The 19,643-nt window shown below is 32.0% G+C and overlaps 1 protein-coding gene across 2 annotated transcripts in view; it reads left to right on the plus strand.

The window, feature by feature from the left end:
* Nucleotides 1-327: 327 nt before the first annotated feature.
* The window catches only part of LOC114331431 (E3 ubiquitin-protein ligase siah-1), an 87,585-nt gene continuing 68,269 nt past the window's right edge, over nt 328-19,643 (plus strand). Inside the window, exon 1 of one of the 2 annotated variants that reach the window (XM_028281011.2) lies at nt 328-466. The gene's annotated coding sequence lies outside the window, so the exon portion shown is untranslated. Of the gene's footprint in view, nt 467-651; nt 770-19,643 lie in introns of those variants that run through there. The other variant, XM_028281012.2, reaches the window with a different exon arrangement.

Genomic DNA, 19,643 nt, shown 5'->3' on the forward strand with positions numbered 1-19,643 from the left:
AAACCCGGTTTGTTTATTTCTCGAGAAAGGGTTAGGTTAGAAAAACTAAAAGGGTTCTTCTTTTTTTTCTATTTTGGTACCGGTAACTCTGGTGGTAGTCACTACAAAAAGGGTGCGTCAACCCTTTCTTTAATTTTTTTCGTTATTTTTTCATTGTTTGGAATAGTTGAGAAGGTTCTGCATCCTGCATGTTTTTGTTCTATGAAATGAGTCACTGCCTTCGCCTTCGCCACCTTCAAAAATAAGCTATAGATAGCAAACAAATAACTGCGTCATTGGTTTCTTCAGAAAATACGTTCTTAAAAAACAGCCGTGAAAAATTGCCTATTTTTATCTCTACTTGTTGAATGTTGGTTATCTTTTGTCTTTTCAATTTTCATGTTTCATCAAGTTGGAGAATAATAATTAAAAAATTGTGTTGAAAAAAACAATTACTTAATATTTGGTGATTAATACAAAAAAGAGGGTAAGAAATTATTTTGAACAAATTTCAATTTACATATAATAATTTAGTTTGTAAGTATCTTTTTATAGTAACCCTTGTTTCCAATATTGTGTACTTCACATGAAAAACTGGCCATTGGTATTTTCACTATTTTCATAGTTGTCTCACCTCCCTCCCCTCACAAATTAGATATATATTTTATAACTATCTTTTCATACTAACGGTTGTTTCTAATATTCGGTACTTCACATGAAAAATTGGTATTTTCTTTTCATCATTTCATAGTGTATAGTGTTGTCTCTTGTCTCTACCCTCACCAATTAGGTATGTTTTAAATTTTTTATCTATAATCTAAAGCTTTTCAGTATTTATTGTTGGTCATAACCGTTGTTTATTCACAGGTAATTTATATTCTTGCATATTATTGCACTTTACACAGGATGCCTAATATGGTAGCCATTTTAGTAAAGAAATGTTTGGAAAATTTTTGCTTGAAATTTCTTACACATCTAAAATATAAAGACAACAATAATATTTTTAAGTAATTTATGCCCGGTTGCACCAACAGATCTTAAGCTTAAGTCGAGAATATCATAAGAATTAATATAATATAATTATAATATATTACAAGAACAACACCATAATATAATAATAGATATAATTGATAATAAGGTAAGAATCTAAAATTATGGTGCAATGTAAGTGATACTCAAGGAGGCCCTATCTATAAGTAGAGCTTAGCTAAGCTGGAGCTTAAGATCTGTTGGTGCAACCGGGCATAAAACATTTGAAAATGAGGTTTTGCAATTCCAATCTCTGTGCTGTTGGTTTTGAAATTATACACATTATGTACTTTATCAGGGGCGCCCATATAAAATTTTTTAGGGGGAGCCAGAGGTGAAGGGACCACGCCCCCTCCCCTGCCCATGTACATTATACAGAATATCTGAATATTCTATTTATTTTAGAAATGTATTTGTTATTAATAATTTTTCAATTTTTGATTGTTATGTATATTACATTTGTAACTTGGTATAAGTTGGCTGTTTGATAATAATATAGTATTTTTACTACAAAAACGTTATTACCTAGGTCAAAATTTTTGAGGTAAGAGAACTGTCAAAACATTAGAATGTGACTTTTCATTATTGCCGTATTTATAATAAACAGCAATAATGAAAAGTCACATTCTAATGTTTTGACAGTTCTCTTACGTCAAAAATTTTGACCTATGTAATAACGTTTTTGTAGTAAAAATACTATATATCCTATTTTCTTACTGCTAAACCATTTTTTCGTTTGAATGTTCTGAAATTCCTGAATAAGAAATTAAATAGTTATATACTGATTTCGCTCTATGGAGATTCACTTTGACACTGACGTTAGTAATTTCTTTTTTGAAAAGTTCAGTTGTCAGAAGTGAGTGGAAATTACTACACAACCAAGGCACCTGCTTATATCCAATATTATTAATAGTAAACAAACATAAAAATAACATAAACCTTAGGCCAATCAATGTTTATTTATTTACACCATTATAATGTATTGATAACAAATGAGAAAATTATTTATTGTACAAAATAAAAATATTTTGTAGAAATAAACTTCACTGGGAGATACTCCCATTATTTCTAATAATTCTTCTCTTTTTAATGAAAGACTTGAAAGTTGATTTGAGTTGATTTTAGCAGTTAATAGTGTGAGGTAGGAAATTTTGTGTTGTATGTTTCCTATTCTGAATGTGTCAAAAAAAATCTCGCGAGAGCGAATGTAGTATACTAAGGGCCGGTTGTTCGAAAGCTAATCAACAATGATCACTATCAAATATTTAATTACTGTCACAACCGTCAATGTCAACTTTAGATGGGTTGCTGAAAACATAATTGTTTATAATTATGAGATTAGTTAATCAATTAATATAACAATTATTAACATAATTGATTAACTAATTTCATAATTGTAATCAATAATTATGTTTTCAGCAACCCAATTAAAGTTGACATTGACAGTAATTAAATATTTGATAATGATCTTTTTTGATTAGGGTTCGAACAACTGGCCCTTAGGTAATTAAAATTATTTGTTAGTAAAAATATAATGAGGTAAATGAGTAAATATAAAAAGGGTTCTCTGGAGTATCCACAGTGTATGTCCTTTTCTGAAAGAGAGACAACTGATCCCCAGGAAATAACTGAGTTGTTTTCTGAACATTTTGCATCTGTTTTCTCGGAATATGAAGATACACACATGTCTTTTAGATATGAAAAATTTTTAGATATTGGTGGTATGGAATTTTCTGTGTTGGATGTTTTTGATAGAATAAGCAAATTGAAACCATCATTAAGTAAGGGTCCGGATGATCTGCCAGTATTGTTTTTAGAGAGCTGTAAATAATATGTCCTTTCAGAAGTTTTGTGTAAAATCTTTAACCTATCCTTGAAAACTGGAAAATTTCTAGCTGTTTGGAAACAATCTTTTGTTACACCCGTTTATAAGGATGGAGATAAGTCAAATATTAAAAATTATAGAGCTATATCTAAGACTTCACTTATTCCAAAGGTTTTCGAAGCAATGATGGCAGATAAATTAAATCCACTTTTTAGAGATATTATTATTGTTGAACAGCACGGTTTCACCAAAGGTAGGTCAACAGTTTCTAATCTTTTAAGTTATGAGCATATCTTGTTAGGTGCCTTGGAGAATGGGTACCAGGTTGATGTAACTTATACCGATTTCTCTAAGGCATTCGACAAAATTGATCAGAATATCTTACTTGGAAAAAGTCTGCCTTGGGCATTCATGGATCAATGTTTGATTGGTTTCAAAGTAACCTTAAAGAAAGAAAACAAGTTGTGAAAATGAAGAACTTTATCTCATCTGAAATCATTGTTACTTCTGGAATTCCACAGGGTGGTCACTTATCAAGTTTATTATTCAATGTATTTATTAATGATATCAAGAATGTTTTTACTAACTGTTTATTCAAGGCCTTCGCAGATGATGTCAAAATACTGAACATCATCAAGTCTCCAAATGATTGTCTAGACTTACAAAGAGAACTCAATATCTTCTCAAATTGTAAAAATAAATGTAAAATCATTACATTTAGCAGAATAAAAAAAGCCTATTCTTTTCAATTACACTCTGAATTCGGTAGGCCTTGAAAGATGTTACCTAATAAAAGATCTTGGTGTATGGTTTGGTAGTGAATTAAATTTCTCAAACCATATTGATCTGATTACAAATAAAGCAATGAGGTTGTTAGGGTTTGTTTTTAGAACATTAAAATGTTTTGAAAATATATTTGTTTTAAAGGAAGTTTACTGTTTCTTAGTGCGATCAATTCTAGAATATGCAGCACCTATATGGCATCCATATTACACTGTGCACAAAGAAAAACTTGAACGAGTTCAGAGAAAGTTTTTGAGACGAATAGGTCACAAACTAAAAATACCTTATGATGAGATAAATGTTAATGACATCATGAGGCTTTTGAATTTAACCCCTTTGGAAACCAGAAGGAACTATTTAGATATTTGTACAGTATATAAAATCATAAATAATATTATTGATGACCCAGATCTACTGGCAGCGGTTGGCCTGCGTGTTCCATCTATTAATTCCAGAAATAGCCAACTACTTAACATTGAGTTTCATAGAACCAATTATTTTTAACTCGCCTATTTGTCGAATGAGCATATTAACAAATGAAATGTTACAAAAGTGTGATTTGGATTTATTTAATGATGGTTTTAATAAATTTAGTGGTAAAATAAAAAAGTTTCTATCAAATTAATGTTAAAATTATTATGGTAAAATGTGTCTTATTTATTAAATATGTAATCTGATTTCAAATTTATTACCTCCAAACTTTTTGTTATATATATGTTTCAGTGTTTTTATAATTATTGAAAAAAAAATCTAGTCACGACATCTTGTTATTGTTATAGTAATCTTTTAATATATTTTGACTTGTATGTATATTCTAATGATTTAACTTTGTAAGACTATATAGGTTATACTTGTAACTATCCTTTGTACTTTTATAATTATTGTTGTTTTATACCTACTTACTCTGTAAATGCTATATGCGTAAATAAAATTTTGATTTTGACTTAACAATTGGCCCTTAGGTAATTAAAATTATTTGTTAGTAAAAATATAATGATTTTCTAATTTGAAATTGTAGTGGTTAAAGATTAAATTTGGGTCTATATTAATTTCTGCTTCAGAAAGATGTAGTGGCAGTGGTGTCATGTAATTTGTTTGACTATTTCTCTCCAATTATCTCTCTCCTGTGCATGTTTTGCTTAGGAGAGTGAATAACCAGTCATGTCTTATCTTACTTGGTCAGATCATTGTGCTGGAGATCTTCCTCTGGATCTTTTACCTGGTACACTGCCTTCAACTATCATTTGTGCCATGCCTTCGCTTCTTCTACATAACATTTATTACCAATATAAAAGGAATACATGTGCTAACAGAGCCCCTAAAGTGTATAGTTCCACAGGCTAATTATTAATGATGGGATTCTCGAATACCAAGAATTGACGAGTATTCAATTCCTGAAAATGGTCGAGATATCTCGAGGAGAACTTAATCCAAAGTATTCAAATACCTACTGGTTGAGGAAGCCTAGTTACTCATATACTCGATCTGGGTCTCGCTTCTCAGTACTGGGATATCAGCCAACAGCTATTTTTAAACACATGCTGTCTCCCAATATAACCTGGAGAAGTTAGTTTTATAAACAAATATTTTTAGAGGTCAAATAAGATAATAAACTAACTTAACTGCACAACTGGTACTCATACAGTAAAACCTCGATATAACGGACTAATTGGGAGATGGGGTGTCTGTTAAGCCGAAAGTCTGTTATATAAAAATAGGTTTAACCCGGCAGTGGTCACTATATGAGATTTTCTCTCACGGTTTCAGAAAATTGCCACAACTTTTTTTCTGGGAAATTCTAGGCGCTGAGATTCCTTCTAGTCTCCTATCCTTTCTCGACAATCTAATAGACTCATCCGCTCAGATAATGACTCAGTTGACGTAGTGTCACCAGATTGCTGAGTCGATGTGCTTCATGTGAGAGATTCTCTCATCGAGCAACCACCAGCGCCACCAACTGTGTATAAAAATTAATTTTATTTTCTCACTTAAACCCTAAAATAATGTAAAAAAAAATTATAATTATTGTCATCAACCAATTTGTCCAGAGGATTCTCGTTATACTTGTGTGCTGTGCCATAAATTGTGAAGATACGGAGATTGATTACTTAATATTGGTTTAATTCCGATTATTTTTTTGTATATTATCATATTATTATCTATCACACACCGGCAAAATTAGCCGAACAGGTTAAAAATGGGACATGTTTGATGTCTCGTATTTCATAAACCAGTGGTCTGAGTTAAGTGATTCTTTAAGTATGTTATAGCCTTATTATTTAAGAATATCGTTGTAATAATATTGTTGCTAGACAGGTAAATACCATTTTATACCGGGTGTACCAATCATACCGTGTTTTTTTCTTAAAGTTTGGAACACCCTGTGGAATATTCTAGCATATGTAAAATATTAGAATTAATACTCGATTGTAGACTTAGGCTTGCTTAACATTTTCCTTTTCGATTCAATTACTTATGTGAATTATTAAAAAAGTTATGTGCGTTAACAACTATCCATGTTTTTCATCAATAAATCCTCATAGTAGGGGAGGAAAGTATACTAAATTTGCAGTTACTCGAGCGTTATGGGGACCTATTGGATTGTGAAGAGTATGTGCTAAAATCAGAAAAAGATTAAGTTAAATTTTCCATAAAGTGGGGGACTTTTCATTTTTTAATTTAATTTTCCATTTGAAACAATTATTTTTTTCCGATTATAGCGCTATCTATCCATAATTCGAAAAAATATGTCGAATAAAAGTTGCTTATTTTTACGTAAAGAATCCAAATCTGCAATAAAAATTGGGGGCTCCTATTTAAGATTTTAAATTAAATCCCCCCCACCCCACCTCCGTGGGGGCTCGCGACATCCCACGGAGAGGTAAATTAAAAATTATAAATACGAACCCTGCGATATTTTGCGAAATGACAATCAGATCGTAAAACTGAAAAATACACCTATTCAATATTTTTCAAAAATCTACCGAATGGCACCAAACACGACCCCCCACGGAGGTGGGGTGGGGGGTTACATTAAAATATTAAAAAGGAGCCCCCAATTTTTATTGCAGATTTGGATCCTTGACGTAAAAATAAGCAACTTTTATTCGCAACATTTTTTCCTATTATGGATAAATGGCGCTATAATCGGAAAAAACGATTGGTGGAAATGGAAAATTAAATTGAAAAATGGAGAGTCCCACACTTTATGGAAAACTTAACTTTTTTTGGTTGTAGCACCCACTCTTCACAATCCACTCCAGGTCCCAAGAACGCTCGAGTAATTGCAAATTTAGCATACTTTTCTCCCCTACTATGAGGATTTATTGATAAAAAACATGGTTAGTTGTTAAAGCACATAACTTTTTTATTTTCCAACATAACCAAATGAATCAAAAAAGAAAATGTTAAGAAAGCATAATTCTACAATCGAGTTTTAATTTTAATATTTTATATATGCTGGAATATTCCACAGGGTGTTCCGAACTTTAAGAAAAAAACACAGTATGCTTGTTACATCCGGTATAAAATGACATTTACCTGTCTAGCAACAGTATTATTACACCGATATTCTTAAATAATAAGGCTATAACATACTAAAAGAATCACTCAAATCGGACCACTGGTTTATGAAATACGAGACATCAAACATGTCCCATTTTTAACGTGTTCGGTTAATTTTGCCGGTGTGTGATAGATAATAATATGATAATATGATAATATTATTATATTCTTATTATTAGTTAATAAAAAAAAGTTTAAAATCTGTTTTAAAAATTTTATTTTGTAAAAAAAGGCAAAATTTGGATATGTGAGAGAAAATCTCACTCGAGTAATAATCTACCTAGCGACCAATGCCGAATTAAAATAAATCAGACTATTTAGAAATGTGTAGCTACTCATGCTATAATAAAAAAAGAATGTGTGTGTATTTTGTATGCACGTAAGAAGTTATTCTTCTATTATATAATTTCAACGAAGTAAATATACTTAACAGGTTATTTGTATTTCATTGAAATATTAAACTAACTTTCTTATCTACCACTTTCAAAAAAATTTTTATTAAAACAACCTAAAATTAAAAAAAAATATTAATCGTCCAGGATTGGAACCGCGACCTTCCGTGTGCTTCCGTTCTCTGACCCACCGCTCTACCAACTACGCCAGCGAGCCACTTGAAATGACACGTAAGTTTCGGATATAATTACACAACACAGTGACAAATAGACATATAAAAATGTTATACCTACATAATATTTTATTATCTTACTACAGAAAAAGACAAATCCAAAAATTGTAATAAATAATACATGTACTAAAAACACTAATATTCTTTTAATGACTTATTTGCGCTGATACATAATATACATACATACCTATCTTGAAAGATTAGCAACTAAACGCCATACTGTCTGTGTGCGCATGCGCGCAGATTTATGAAAATTTTACTCTCAACCGCGCCAAAAGAAGAATAACTTCAAAAAGTTTATTGAAATTCTTTGTAAAATACAGTGTTTCGGGACCATGGATGACCCCGTTGTTATGCAATGTATCTTGGTATGGGCAGGTTAAATATGTAAAATATTAACAGGATGTCTATAATTTTTTACATTTGACTGAATTTTTTGTTTTTTAAATCTGAATAATCTGAAGTCCGATAGTACTCCATGCAATAGACAATTCTGTAAACATATTTCAGTGAATTTGAGAGCGATTAAGGAATATAAACGTTAAACAAATCAGGAATTGATGAGTATTTGTCCTGGATCAGATTAGTTTTTTTGAGTACTTGGGAGTAACTATTGAAGAAACAGATAGACAGGGAGCTGAGAATTGATAAAGTGAATAGACTGTACCTCACAATAGGAAAAAAAATTATTAATAAGAAAGAAGTATCAAAACATACGAAAATAAAGGTATTTAAGGCTATACAGTGATAAGCGCGCTAATAACCGGCAAAATAACGCAAAAGATGGAAAACATAATACATTGCGAAACAAAAAGAGATGATAGTAGTGGAGGTAAAAATGATCGGTATAAACGTACAAATTAACATTACATTACCTACATTGTTTCCCACCTTTGGACGTCTGTGACAGGAGTATTTTATAAAACTACTGTCACAGTGACAGTTGTCATACTCCTCTGATATATCTAAAGGTGGGAAACTATGTAAGGTAACGTTTATTTATATGTTTATAACGATCATTTCCATCTTTTGCGCTATTTTGCCGGTTATTAGCGCGCTCATCACTATACAGACCAGTACTTGCATATGGATGTGAATCCTGGGTACTAAATACACAACACGAAAGTAAGATACAGGTAGCAGAAATGAGGTATCTGTGCAGAGTTCAAGGGGTCAATAGAAGGGATAGGGTAAGGAATAACTACATAAGAGAAGAACTGAAAATCGAGACAATGATGGAGTATGTTGAAAAAAGACAATTTTACAACGACTATAGAAAGAAGTACCAGTTAAAGATTTAAAAAGTTATGGGAAACGAAGGTGCAGGGAAAAAGAAGTAGAGGAAGACCAAGAGAGACATGGAACGAAGCGATGGCAAGGATTCTTGACAAAAAAGGAATATCATGGAACGAAGCTAAGGCTATGGCACAGGACAATGGAAGAGATTTGTGCACTGTTAACAGAGCACATGTCATACCTACACCCGAGAGGGTAGAAGGTCTAAAGATTATATACTTATATTTGTCCTGGACATATGTATTTATTTTTTAAATCAACTTTAAAAATGAACATGGTTCTCAGTACTCTCAAAAATTCTTAATTTATTTTTATATAAGTATTGTAAGTAGCAGATGATCATCAGCCGTTTTGACTCCACTGTTGGACATAGGCCTCCCGTAAATAATTTCATTGCATCCTATGTTGAGCACCCTGAATACAGTTGTACTTACTTTACTTTATCGTGTCCGGACATGTCATTCATAAAATTTCAGCCCAGTATCGGGCTACGTCGGTTCCGTGTTCGTTGGAGAGCTACAAATCTTCGATGGTACAGCGATAAGGACAGTTTCTGCATGTAAAAGGATGTTCCATATTCTGCCTTTCTCCACAGTCACAGTTCACATCATCTTGGTCTATTTTCCCCCATTTTACCATGTTCGATTTCACTGGAGCGACCCCCGTTCTTATCCTATTCATAGTTTTCCAAGTTTTAAAGTCTAGAGACTGGATGGTCCATTGAACCAGAGGAAGACGTATATACTCAGGCGGTTCATCCTGCACTGTTCCAAGGAAACTTTTCCTGGATTTTAGTCGCTTTCGTGGTGTTCGAGCTTTGTATATAGAACATGCCGCTCGTCCGCAACCTGTTTAATTTTCTCTGCAAAACCCGCTGCTTTATAATAGGTTTGAAAGTGGCTTTGGTTTCATGCGCCCCGTTACTATCCTGCATGTTTCATTTAGCGCAGTATTAACTTGTTTAGCGTGGGCAGATCTGTCCCAAACTGGGCACGCATATTCAGCCGTTGAGAAACACATTGCCTGTGCCGTTGTTCTTAAGACGCCAGGACATGCACCCCATTTACTTCCCGTTAGCTTTCTTAGTATGCTGTTCCTAGTTGTTACTTTCCCTCGGTCAATCTCGAGGATTGGGTCTCAGGGAATTCTGCAGATAGTACTCTGTCATTGTTTTTAAGGTAGTTTCGAGTTTCTCCTCCACTTCTTCAAAGCTATTTCCTTGAGCACATATTGCGAGATCGTCAGCATAGAGGAAATGCTTGGTTTCAGTTGGCGTAGTTTGGTCGTTTTGTGTATATATTGAAAAGCATTGATGGTAAAACACTTGGGAGGCCGTTCTTTTGGACTCTCCACCTACTTACTTTGTCATCCAGCACAACGAAAAAACGTCTGTTTTGCAGTAAGGAATATACGACCTTACCCAGATGGTGGTCATTGAGTGTCGTATAATTTGCGGAGCAATGTTTTGTGCCTTACTGTGTCATAGGCTGCTGTCAAATCTACGAAGGCAGCCCCTGTTATGGAATCCAGTTGTACTGGATGCGCTTGATGTCGTCCGACCACTTTGTAGGAGGACGTTCTCGATTACGATAAGCATCGTATAAGCAGATAACCAAAAATTTTAACTCATGTAATGTAGATGTTCAAGTATTACATGGAAATTAGTGTTTACTTTACACTATAAGTAGGAATTACTAACCGGATAGCGATAAATACATAATAGTTACATAGTATTAAAACAAAAAATTATTTTCCTATTTATAGATAAGATTGCAAGCATATTTGAATTCAAAGTGCAGCGATATGCTAATTGTATACAGCGTGTCTACTTAAGTTGGAAACATATGGGAAACTTTTTTGTTATTAATTTTACGAAAAAAAGTTATTCTTTATAAAAAGTTCTGCATGCTCTAAAACCTAAGCTTCAATCATCAGATATCAAATTTTCCCAAATTATACGAGGTATGTCAAAAAATATGAACTTCGTTCAAAAGGGAAGTACCTTTATTTCTCTCAATATCAAAAATTCGTATTATGAAAAGTTGTTTGGAAATAAAAACTAAAATGAAATATGCAATTACATGCTTCTAATTGAAAAAAAAATATTTTTAATTGATACTTAACTTCGTTTTTATTTATTACACATACGATAACTCTTTTATTATTACTTTTACGAAACAAAGGTATTCTTTATAAAAAGCTCTGTACGTTCTAAGACCGAAGATGCAACCTGATCTGCATCAGATATCACCTTTTATTAATTTTATACGAGGTATGTAAAAAAATATGAATTTCACTCTAGAGTAAAGTAACTTTATTTTTCACACTATTGAAAATGATTATTAAAAAAAGTTGTTTAGAATTAAAAACTATTAGGTTTCAATATGCAATTACATCCTTCTAATTGAAATATTGCGAAATATAAAGGTACTATAATCTTGAGCGAATTTCATATTTTTTGACACACCTCGTATAAAATTAATAAAAGTTGATAAATCATGGTTGTGTCTTAGATTTTAGAACATGCAGAGCTTTTTATAATGAATATTTTTTTTGTAAAATGAATAATAAAAGAGTTATCATATTTGTAATAATTTAAAACGATGTTTGGTATCCATAAATTTGAGAAAAAAAATTTATTTTTTTTTTCAATTAAAAGCATGTAATTGCATATTTGATTTTAGTTTTTATTTCCAAACAACTTTTCATAATAAGAATTTTCGATATTGAGAGAAATAAAGGTACTTTACCCTTGACCGAAATTCATATTTTTTGACATACCTCGTATAATATTGAGAAAATTTGATATCTGATAATTGAATCTTAGGTTTTGGGATATGCAGAACTTTTTATAAAGAATAACTTTTTTTCGTAAAATTAATAATAAAAAAGTTTCCTATATGTTTCCAACTTAAGTAGACACGCTGTATAAATAAATATTCCTGTAAGTTAGAATTTTTAACTCCATAGGAGCGTTAAAAATGCTACTTTAAAGCACTAGTGCTTTAAAAATTTTAAGGCACTGCAGTTAAATTGTGAAATCTCAATATATTCATATTTCATTTATTAACATTAATATTAATAGTACAACTTGCGCAATTTGTAAAAGGTGGTTTAAAAGGTTTTTCAAAATTTAATTTAAACTGTATTATTGCATTATTAGAAAAAAATTATTAAAATTTGTTAGAATATACAACAATAAAAGTAAGATGTTATTCTATATTTGTTATGATTTACGTATTGACAGTATAGGCAGTTTAGATGTAATGTCAAGAAAAATATAAAAATGGAATGTCAGTCAAGTTCAAGTAAAAGTTTTTGTAGATATTGTCCGTTAATTGAGAATGAATAAATTATAATTGTTGATATATAGGACGTTTGTAGAAAAAATATTGTATGATATACGTGTTAAAAAGTACATTTTTAAGGCACTCATGTGAATTTCATGGAACTTTCACATGCGTGCTTTAAAATTGTACTTTTAACACTTAAATCATAAATAACTATTATTTTTTCTCAAGAGACATATTAAAGGTGTTTTATAATATTTTTAAATATAGTAGTGTTAATATAGTTTTGGTTGTAATCTGCTCTGAACAATAACTAGATTCAGAAGCCAGTCAGTTTCAATGAAAATGTAAATATTATTTTTGTCGGTTTTACGATTCTCTTGAAATCAATAAAATTTATCACTTCCGCATTTACCGCTCGCTATATTATAATAATAACATAAAATTTCGATTTTTAGTTGTTAATGCTCATTAAAAAAACTTCACATTATAGTAGGGGAGCCTATTAGATGCTAATTATTTTGTAGTCACTAAAGCAGCATGGCGATCTATTCGGTTGTGAAGATTAGGTCATATAACCAAAAAAAGTTTGTTAAATTTTACATTTTAGTGGAGATTTTACATTTTTTAATTTAATTTTACATTTCCAAAAATCGTTTTTTTTTTTTCGATTATAGCGTCATCTATCTCTAATCCGAAAAAATGTATCGGATTAAAGTTACTTATTTTTACGTAAGGAATCCAAATCTGCAATAAAAATTGTGGGTTTCTATTTAAGATTTTAAATTAACTTCCCATCGCACCTCCGTGGGGGAGGGGGGGGGGTCGTGTTTGGTGTCATTTGATAGATTGTTGAAAAATATTGAACACGTATTTTTCAGTTTTTCGATCCGATGTTCATTTCGCGAAATATTCGATTTTTTTGTGAAACTTTTTCACTCGCCATTTCCTTACACCCTGCTCAAATCGTCAGATTTTTGAAGTACATAAATATACACTATTCTTAATGTACACTTAACTTACCTTGTCTTAGGGCTTACAATACCGAGCCAAAATCTTAATACCGGTATTTGGTATTTACAATTTCAAATACCGTGATCCCGGTATTATGAATAAAAAATATACACGTTATATTTCAGGGGTGTCAAACTCAATTTTGCAGAGGGCCATATATTAAATTCAAAATGTGTCGGCGGGCCAGATTCAAATAAAAAAAAAATGTACTGAATTATTATAACATTTTATTTAATAGTATACTTATAATATGCGGTTGTTAAAAATCATATCAAAGTTATAAAAGAGGGTAATTATTTTGAGCTCGAGGATCCAGATACCTGACTTCTCTTGTTTTTGACAAGCTCATTGATGTCAGGTATCATATTCGTTGTATTTATTTTAAGAATTGATTGAAGATGTTCATTTGTAAGTCTTGTGCGATGTTTGTTCTTATTTATTTTCATGACGGAAAACATCTGCTCACATAAATAGGTGCTACCAAACATGCACAGAATGCGTGCTGCATGCTTTTTTAATTCCGGGTAGTTATCCAAACTCTTGAAATATTGTGTATAAAATGTAAGTGCGTTAACCTCTTTAAATTTTTCTTTCAAAATACTGTCCGATTGAAGATCTATCAACTCCATTTGCAAATGAACTGGTGCCTGTGAAGCTTCAAAATTGAATGGATTGTTGAAAATTGGGAATTCCATTTCATTCATTTTGTGGAAGTCTTCAAAACGATTGTTGAATTCCGTGATAAGATTTTGCAGAAGTTGAGAATATTGATCCAATTTTTTTTGATCCACTGTGCCAAATGATTTTAAATGAGGGAAATGATCCAAAGTTTGATTTTTTACCTGATTTTCCCACAGCCTCAACTTTGTTTCAAAGGCTTGAATACATGAGTACATTTGAGTGACAATCAGATTTTTACCCTGTAACTTTACATTCAGATCAGTCAAGTGTTTATTCATATCTACCAAAAAGGCACAATCAACCCACCAGTCATTGTCATAATCAATTGGGTTGCCTTTTTCTAACATGAAAGCTTGAATAGGGTCACGTAATGCAAAAAATCTTTCTAAAACTACTCCTCGACTGAGCCAACGAACTTCGGTGAAATAAGGGACATCAGAAAACTTTTCGTCCAAATCTTGTAAAAACTGCCTGAACTGTCGGTGATTTAGTCCTCTGCTCCTTATAAAATTTACTATTTTAATTATAGGTTGCATGACATGGTCCATTTTTAAATGTTTGGATGCCAATGATTCCTGGTGAATTATACAGTGAAATCCCACAAAATTTCCTGATGTTTTCTGTTTTAATTTAGTTACAACGCCCGAATGTTGGCCAACCATGGCAGGAGCGCCATCCGTAGTTGTGCTGCTAAGTATATTCCAATCGAGTCCATATTCTGCCATCAAATGCTCCAATGCAGAATAAATATCATTTGCTGTTGTAGTACCTGTCAATGGAACGCACTTTAATAGTTCTTCAGTTATTTCAAAGTTACTGTTAATACCGCGTATAAAAACAGCAAGTTGAGCTGTATCAACAGTATCAGTGCTCTCATCAACAGCCAGTGAAAAGTTTGTAAATTCCTTAATTTCCTCCTTCAGTTGAAGAACCAAATTTTGAGATAAATCATTTATTCTTGAAGCAACAGTGTTTCTTGACAGCGAAATATTTTGAATTATTGACTTTTGAAATGGAAATGAAACATCGGCAACTTTCAACATACAGTCTTTAATAAAATCACCATCAGTGAAAGGTTTTGATCTCTTCGCGATTTCTAATGCAATAATAAAACTTGATTTCAGGGCATCTTCGCTCTCAGTATTAGCTTTAGTAAACATCGATTGTTGACCTTGAAGTTTAGATTTTAAAGATGACAATCTGTCCATTCTTATTTTTTCAGTGTAACAATCGAATTTTGATTTATGATTCGTATCATAGTGTCTCTTCAAGTTAAACTCCTTACAAACAGCAACTGTTTGATTGCAAATCAAACACAGTGGTTTACCTTTCCATTCTATGAAAAAATATGCATTTTCCCATTTAGACTGAAAAACTCTACGTTCACTATCAACTTTACGTTTTTGTGACATTATGCCGAAATCGTAACAAATATGGAACTCGACACAATTATGGATATCGCACACGCACGACACAAACAAATGTACAATACCTTCTCAACCACTACTTCGCAACTGACTCACGTGACACGTCGACGCACTTCTTTTATATCGATAAGGAAGGTTCTAGTCTAGACTCGAAGCGCATGGAAGATTCTATTGTTCTCAACAAAAATAATAGGGTGTTTCCGCTAAGAGATGGTGTTACTGTCTATCTCTCTCGCTTGTCTAGGCACGCGCTGCCTTTGAAATGACTTATAAATGTAGTGTAGTGTACGCATTTTAAAACTTCCGTAAAGCAATCGAGTGAAGTCTAAAAGCTCTAAAAAACATGATTCTTCTTTCTGTGACACATTGCGATCGCGGGCCGTATTGGTATGGCCCGGGGGCCGGATGCGGCCCGCGGGCCGTATCTTTGACATGACTGTTATATTTTATACTATCCTCAGTTGTTATATCGACTTGTTATTATAGTCCAGAAAGACACTGCGCATCCGCTAGGAAAAATATTCTAATTCGGATTTTTTACACAATCTTACTCAAAAAGGACCCCTTTTAACAAATTTGCATGTTGCCAGGACCAAAAATTGGTCAAAAATTTTTTTAACGTTTTTTTTTTTGTTTTTTTCCTAAAAGTATTTTTTTGCAAAGTTTTTTTTAGGTTTTTTGGATCATTCCAAACAGAAAAGGTCTTTAGTGACTTTTCTCTAAAGTTGATAGTTTTTGACATATAAGCCAGCGTTTCCCAACCGGTGGGTCGCGACCCACTAGTGGGTTGCGGGCGGATTGCAGGTGGGTCGCGGCGTGGCTCTTACAGTAACTGAATAACGCACATATATGTCATAATGGGTGGGGGATGGGTCGCGAATATGAAAAAACATGAGAAGGTGGGTCGCCAGACATAAAAGGTTGGGAACCACTGAAGCGATTAAAAATTGAAAAATTGCGAAATCGGCCATTTTAACCCTCAAAAACTATGTGAAAAACTGAAAATTTGAATGTTGCCAAGGTAGGTAGATATTATTTAAACATCGATTGATAAAATCCCGAAGAGTTTTTTGCAACACAATATCAAAAACCCCTTTGTTTTTTAATTGCCAATCAAGCGTGCGCGACACTATTTTCCACCGTTGCATGTGTATACAGTATGGTGCAAATGAAAGGAATAAATTCGTTATTTCGTAAACCGGTGACTTTAACGACGTTCTACACCTTCGGTAAAGAATTAAGGATTTGCATGAAATTTTAGTATGTTATAGTTTACTTCAAAAAACTAAGACTTGATTTTTTAACAATTGTTTTACCGTGCCGTTTAATTACTATTAAGGGTCAAAGTTAAGTTTTAACATGGGCTCTTATGGGAATTCTTAAAAAGTTAATAACTTTTGACCCAAATTTACGATTTTTAATTATTTTTGCTTAAATTAAAGGTTTTTGTGTAAGGAATAACATATTAAAAAATGAGGATTGTTTACCGTACCATTTATTTTTAATTTATTTATTATAATTAATTCCGTAATTTATTCCGTAATTTATTATAATTTATTTCTATAAAGTATTCAATACTGAAACATATGATTTGAGTATTCTGCTATAAATGCATTGTTACCAACTTTCTCTTGCATATAAGTTTCCCCCCTTTCCTCTGAGAGGCATACCCCGCAACGAAGGTGTAGAACGTCGTTAAGGAAAAATCCCAAAACAGGTCGGTTTTTATTTTTAAGTTATGATATTGTGGCATATATAGTGACGTCGTCCATGTGGGCGTGATGACGTAATCGATGATTTTTTTAAATGAGAATACGGGTAGTGTGCTGGCTCATTTGAAAGGTTCTTCAATTCTCTATTCAGTAATATAAACATGTACATAATTATTTATACAGGGTGTCCAAAAATTTTTTTAATAAATTAAATCATTTGGCAAATTGACAAAAAAAAATTAAATTATTGGACACCCTTTATAAATAATTATGTAAATGTTTATATTACTGAATAGAGAATTGAAGAACCTTTCAAATGAGCTAGCACACGACCCCTATTCTCATTTAAAAAAATCATCGATTACGTCATCACGCCCAGATGGATGACGTCACTAGTATACCATATATGTCACAATATCATAACTTAAAAATAAAAATCGACCTGTTTCCTTAAAGTCGCCGGTTTACGAAATAACCAATTTATTCCTTTCATTTGCACCATACTCATACTGCATACACATGCAACAGTGGAAGATAGTGTCGCGCACGCTTGATTAGCAATTTTTGCGATTAGAAATTTTTCAATTTCTAATCGCTTATATGTCAGAAACTATTAACTTTAGAGAAAAGTCACTAAAGACCTTTTCTGCTTGGAATGATCCAAAAAACCTAAAAAAATTTTGTTCCATGCAAAAAAAATAATTTTAGGAAAAAAAACAAAAAAAGAAACTTTAAAAAAAATTTTGACCAACTTTTGGTCCTGGCAACATGCAAATTTGTTAAAAGGGGTCCTTTTTGAGTAAGATTGTGCAAAAAATCCGAATTAGAATAATTTTCCTAGCGGATGAGCAGTGGCTTTCTGGACTATTAAATAATATATGAAACCCATTAAATTATTTTGTTTTGAAATGAGTAGATGTTGTTAAAAAATGTGCAAATAGAAAAACTATATATTTTATTCTAGGATAAATTTTGCATATAATAGGATAGTACTTTTACTTATGAAATTTGCTATTTGTAAATTAATTTAGAATAGAATAGAATAGAAATATGCTTTATTGTCATGAAAAATTTAACAATTTTATAGACAAAGCTTACAAGAATCATAAATAAAAACAATAACAAATACAATTTACTAAAATTATACAAATCGTCAATATAAATAAAACATAATAAAGTCAAATAAAAATCAGTAACAATATATTGCAAAATTAAAAAAAAATTGCAAATTGCGTAATCTACCTTAAGAAATTTTATAAGTAATTTAATAAGTTATGCTGCTGCATATGACACTCAAATATAGATTAAGATTCTACTTATACATAACAATACTGTAATTTCTTAGTTATTGGTTAAGAAACTCTGCTATTGAATAATATGGTCTTTCAGATAAATAGGCTTTAGTCATTTTACGGAACTTGGGGAAATATGTTGCAGATTTAAGTTGTAGAGGGAGATGGTTGTATAGTTTTTTTGCAGAATATAATATAGATTTCTTTACTAACTCACTGGACGGGATCGGTAAATAGATGTCAAAAGTAGAACTTCTGGTGGAATAGTCATGTCTAGGTCTTTCTGGAAAAACATGTAGATGTTTACGAATTAAGCAAACAGTTTCTAAAATATATAAAGAAGGTAATGTTAGAATTCTGTGATCTTTGAAGTAGCTTCTACAATGTGTTGTTCTTCTGAGGCCAAACAGATATCTGATTGCTCTTTTTTGCAATTTAAAAATAACATCGGACTGGGCAGCTGTACCAAAACCCCAAAAAGGCAGACCATATCGAAGATGGGACTCGAACAATAAAAAGTATGTTATTTTGGAAGAGGCTAAATCCATTTCCTTAGAGACAGATCTTATTGCTAAGCAAGCTGAGGATAGTTTCTTGCTTAACACATCGATATGAAGGGGCCATTTAAGGTTGCTATCTAAAAAAATACCAGAAACTTTACAGAATCAACGATACTGATCTGGCTGTTATGAAGAGGTAAGGGTTGAAGAGTTCCTTTATAGGGTAATGCTACTGTTTTATCTACGTTAAAAGAGAGTAAATTAGAATCTGACCAGGATTTTATTGTGAGTAGATCAGAAGTTATAGTAGCATGAAGAGTTGCGATATTTGAGTTGCTCCAAGTGATACTGGTATCGTCAGCAAAAAGAAAAACTTTTCCATCGATTTTTAAACTAGTGATGTCATTAATAAAGATAAGGAAAAGTAGAGGACCCAATACTGAACCTTGCGGTACCCCACATACAACATTTTTGAGACTAGAGTCTGTATCATTTGCTCTAACCAGTTTTTTCCTATTTTCCAAGTAAGATTGAAACCAGTTCAAAGAAATACCTCGAATTCCATAGAAATCTAGTTTTTTTATCAAAATGTCGTGATTTACACAATCAAAAGCTTTGGCATAATC

Source organism: Diabrotica virgifera, chromosome 7 (assembly GCF_917563875.1).
Source record: "Diabrotica virgifera virgifera chromosome 7, PGI_DIABVI_V3a".
Classification (NCBI taxonomy): Eukaryota; Metazoa; Arthropoda; class Insecta; order Coleoptera; family Chrysomelidae; genus Diabrotica; species Diabrotica virgifera.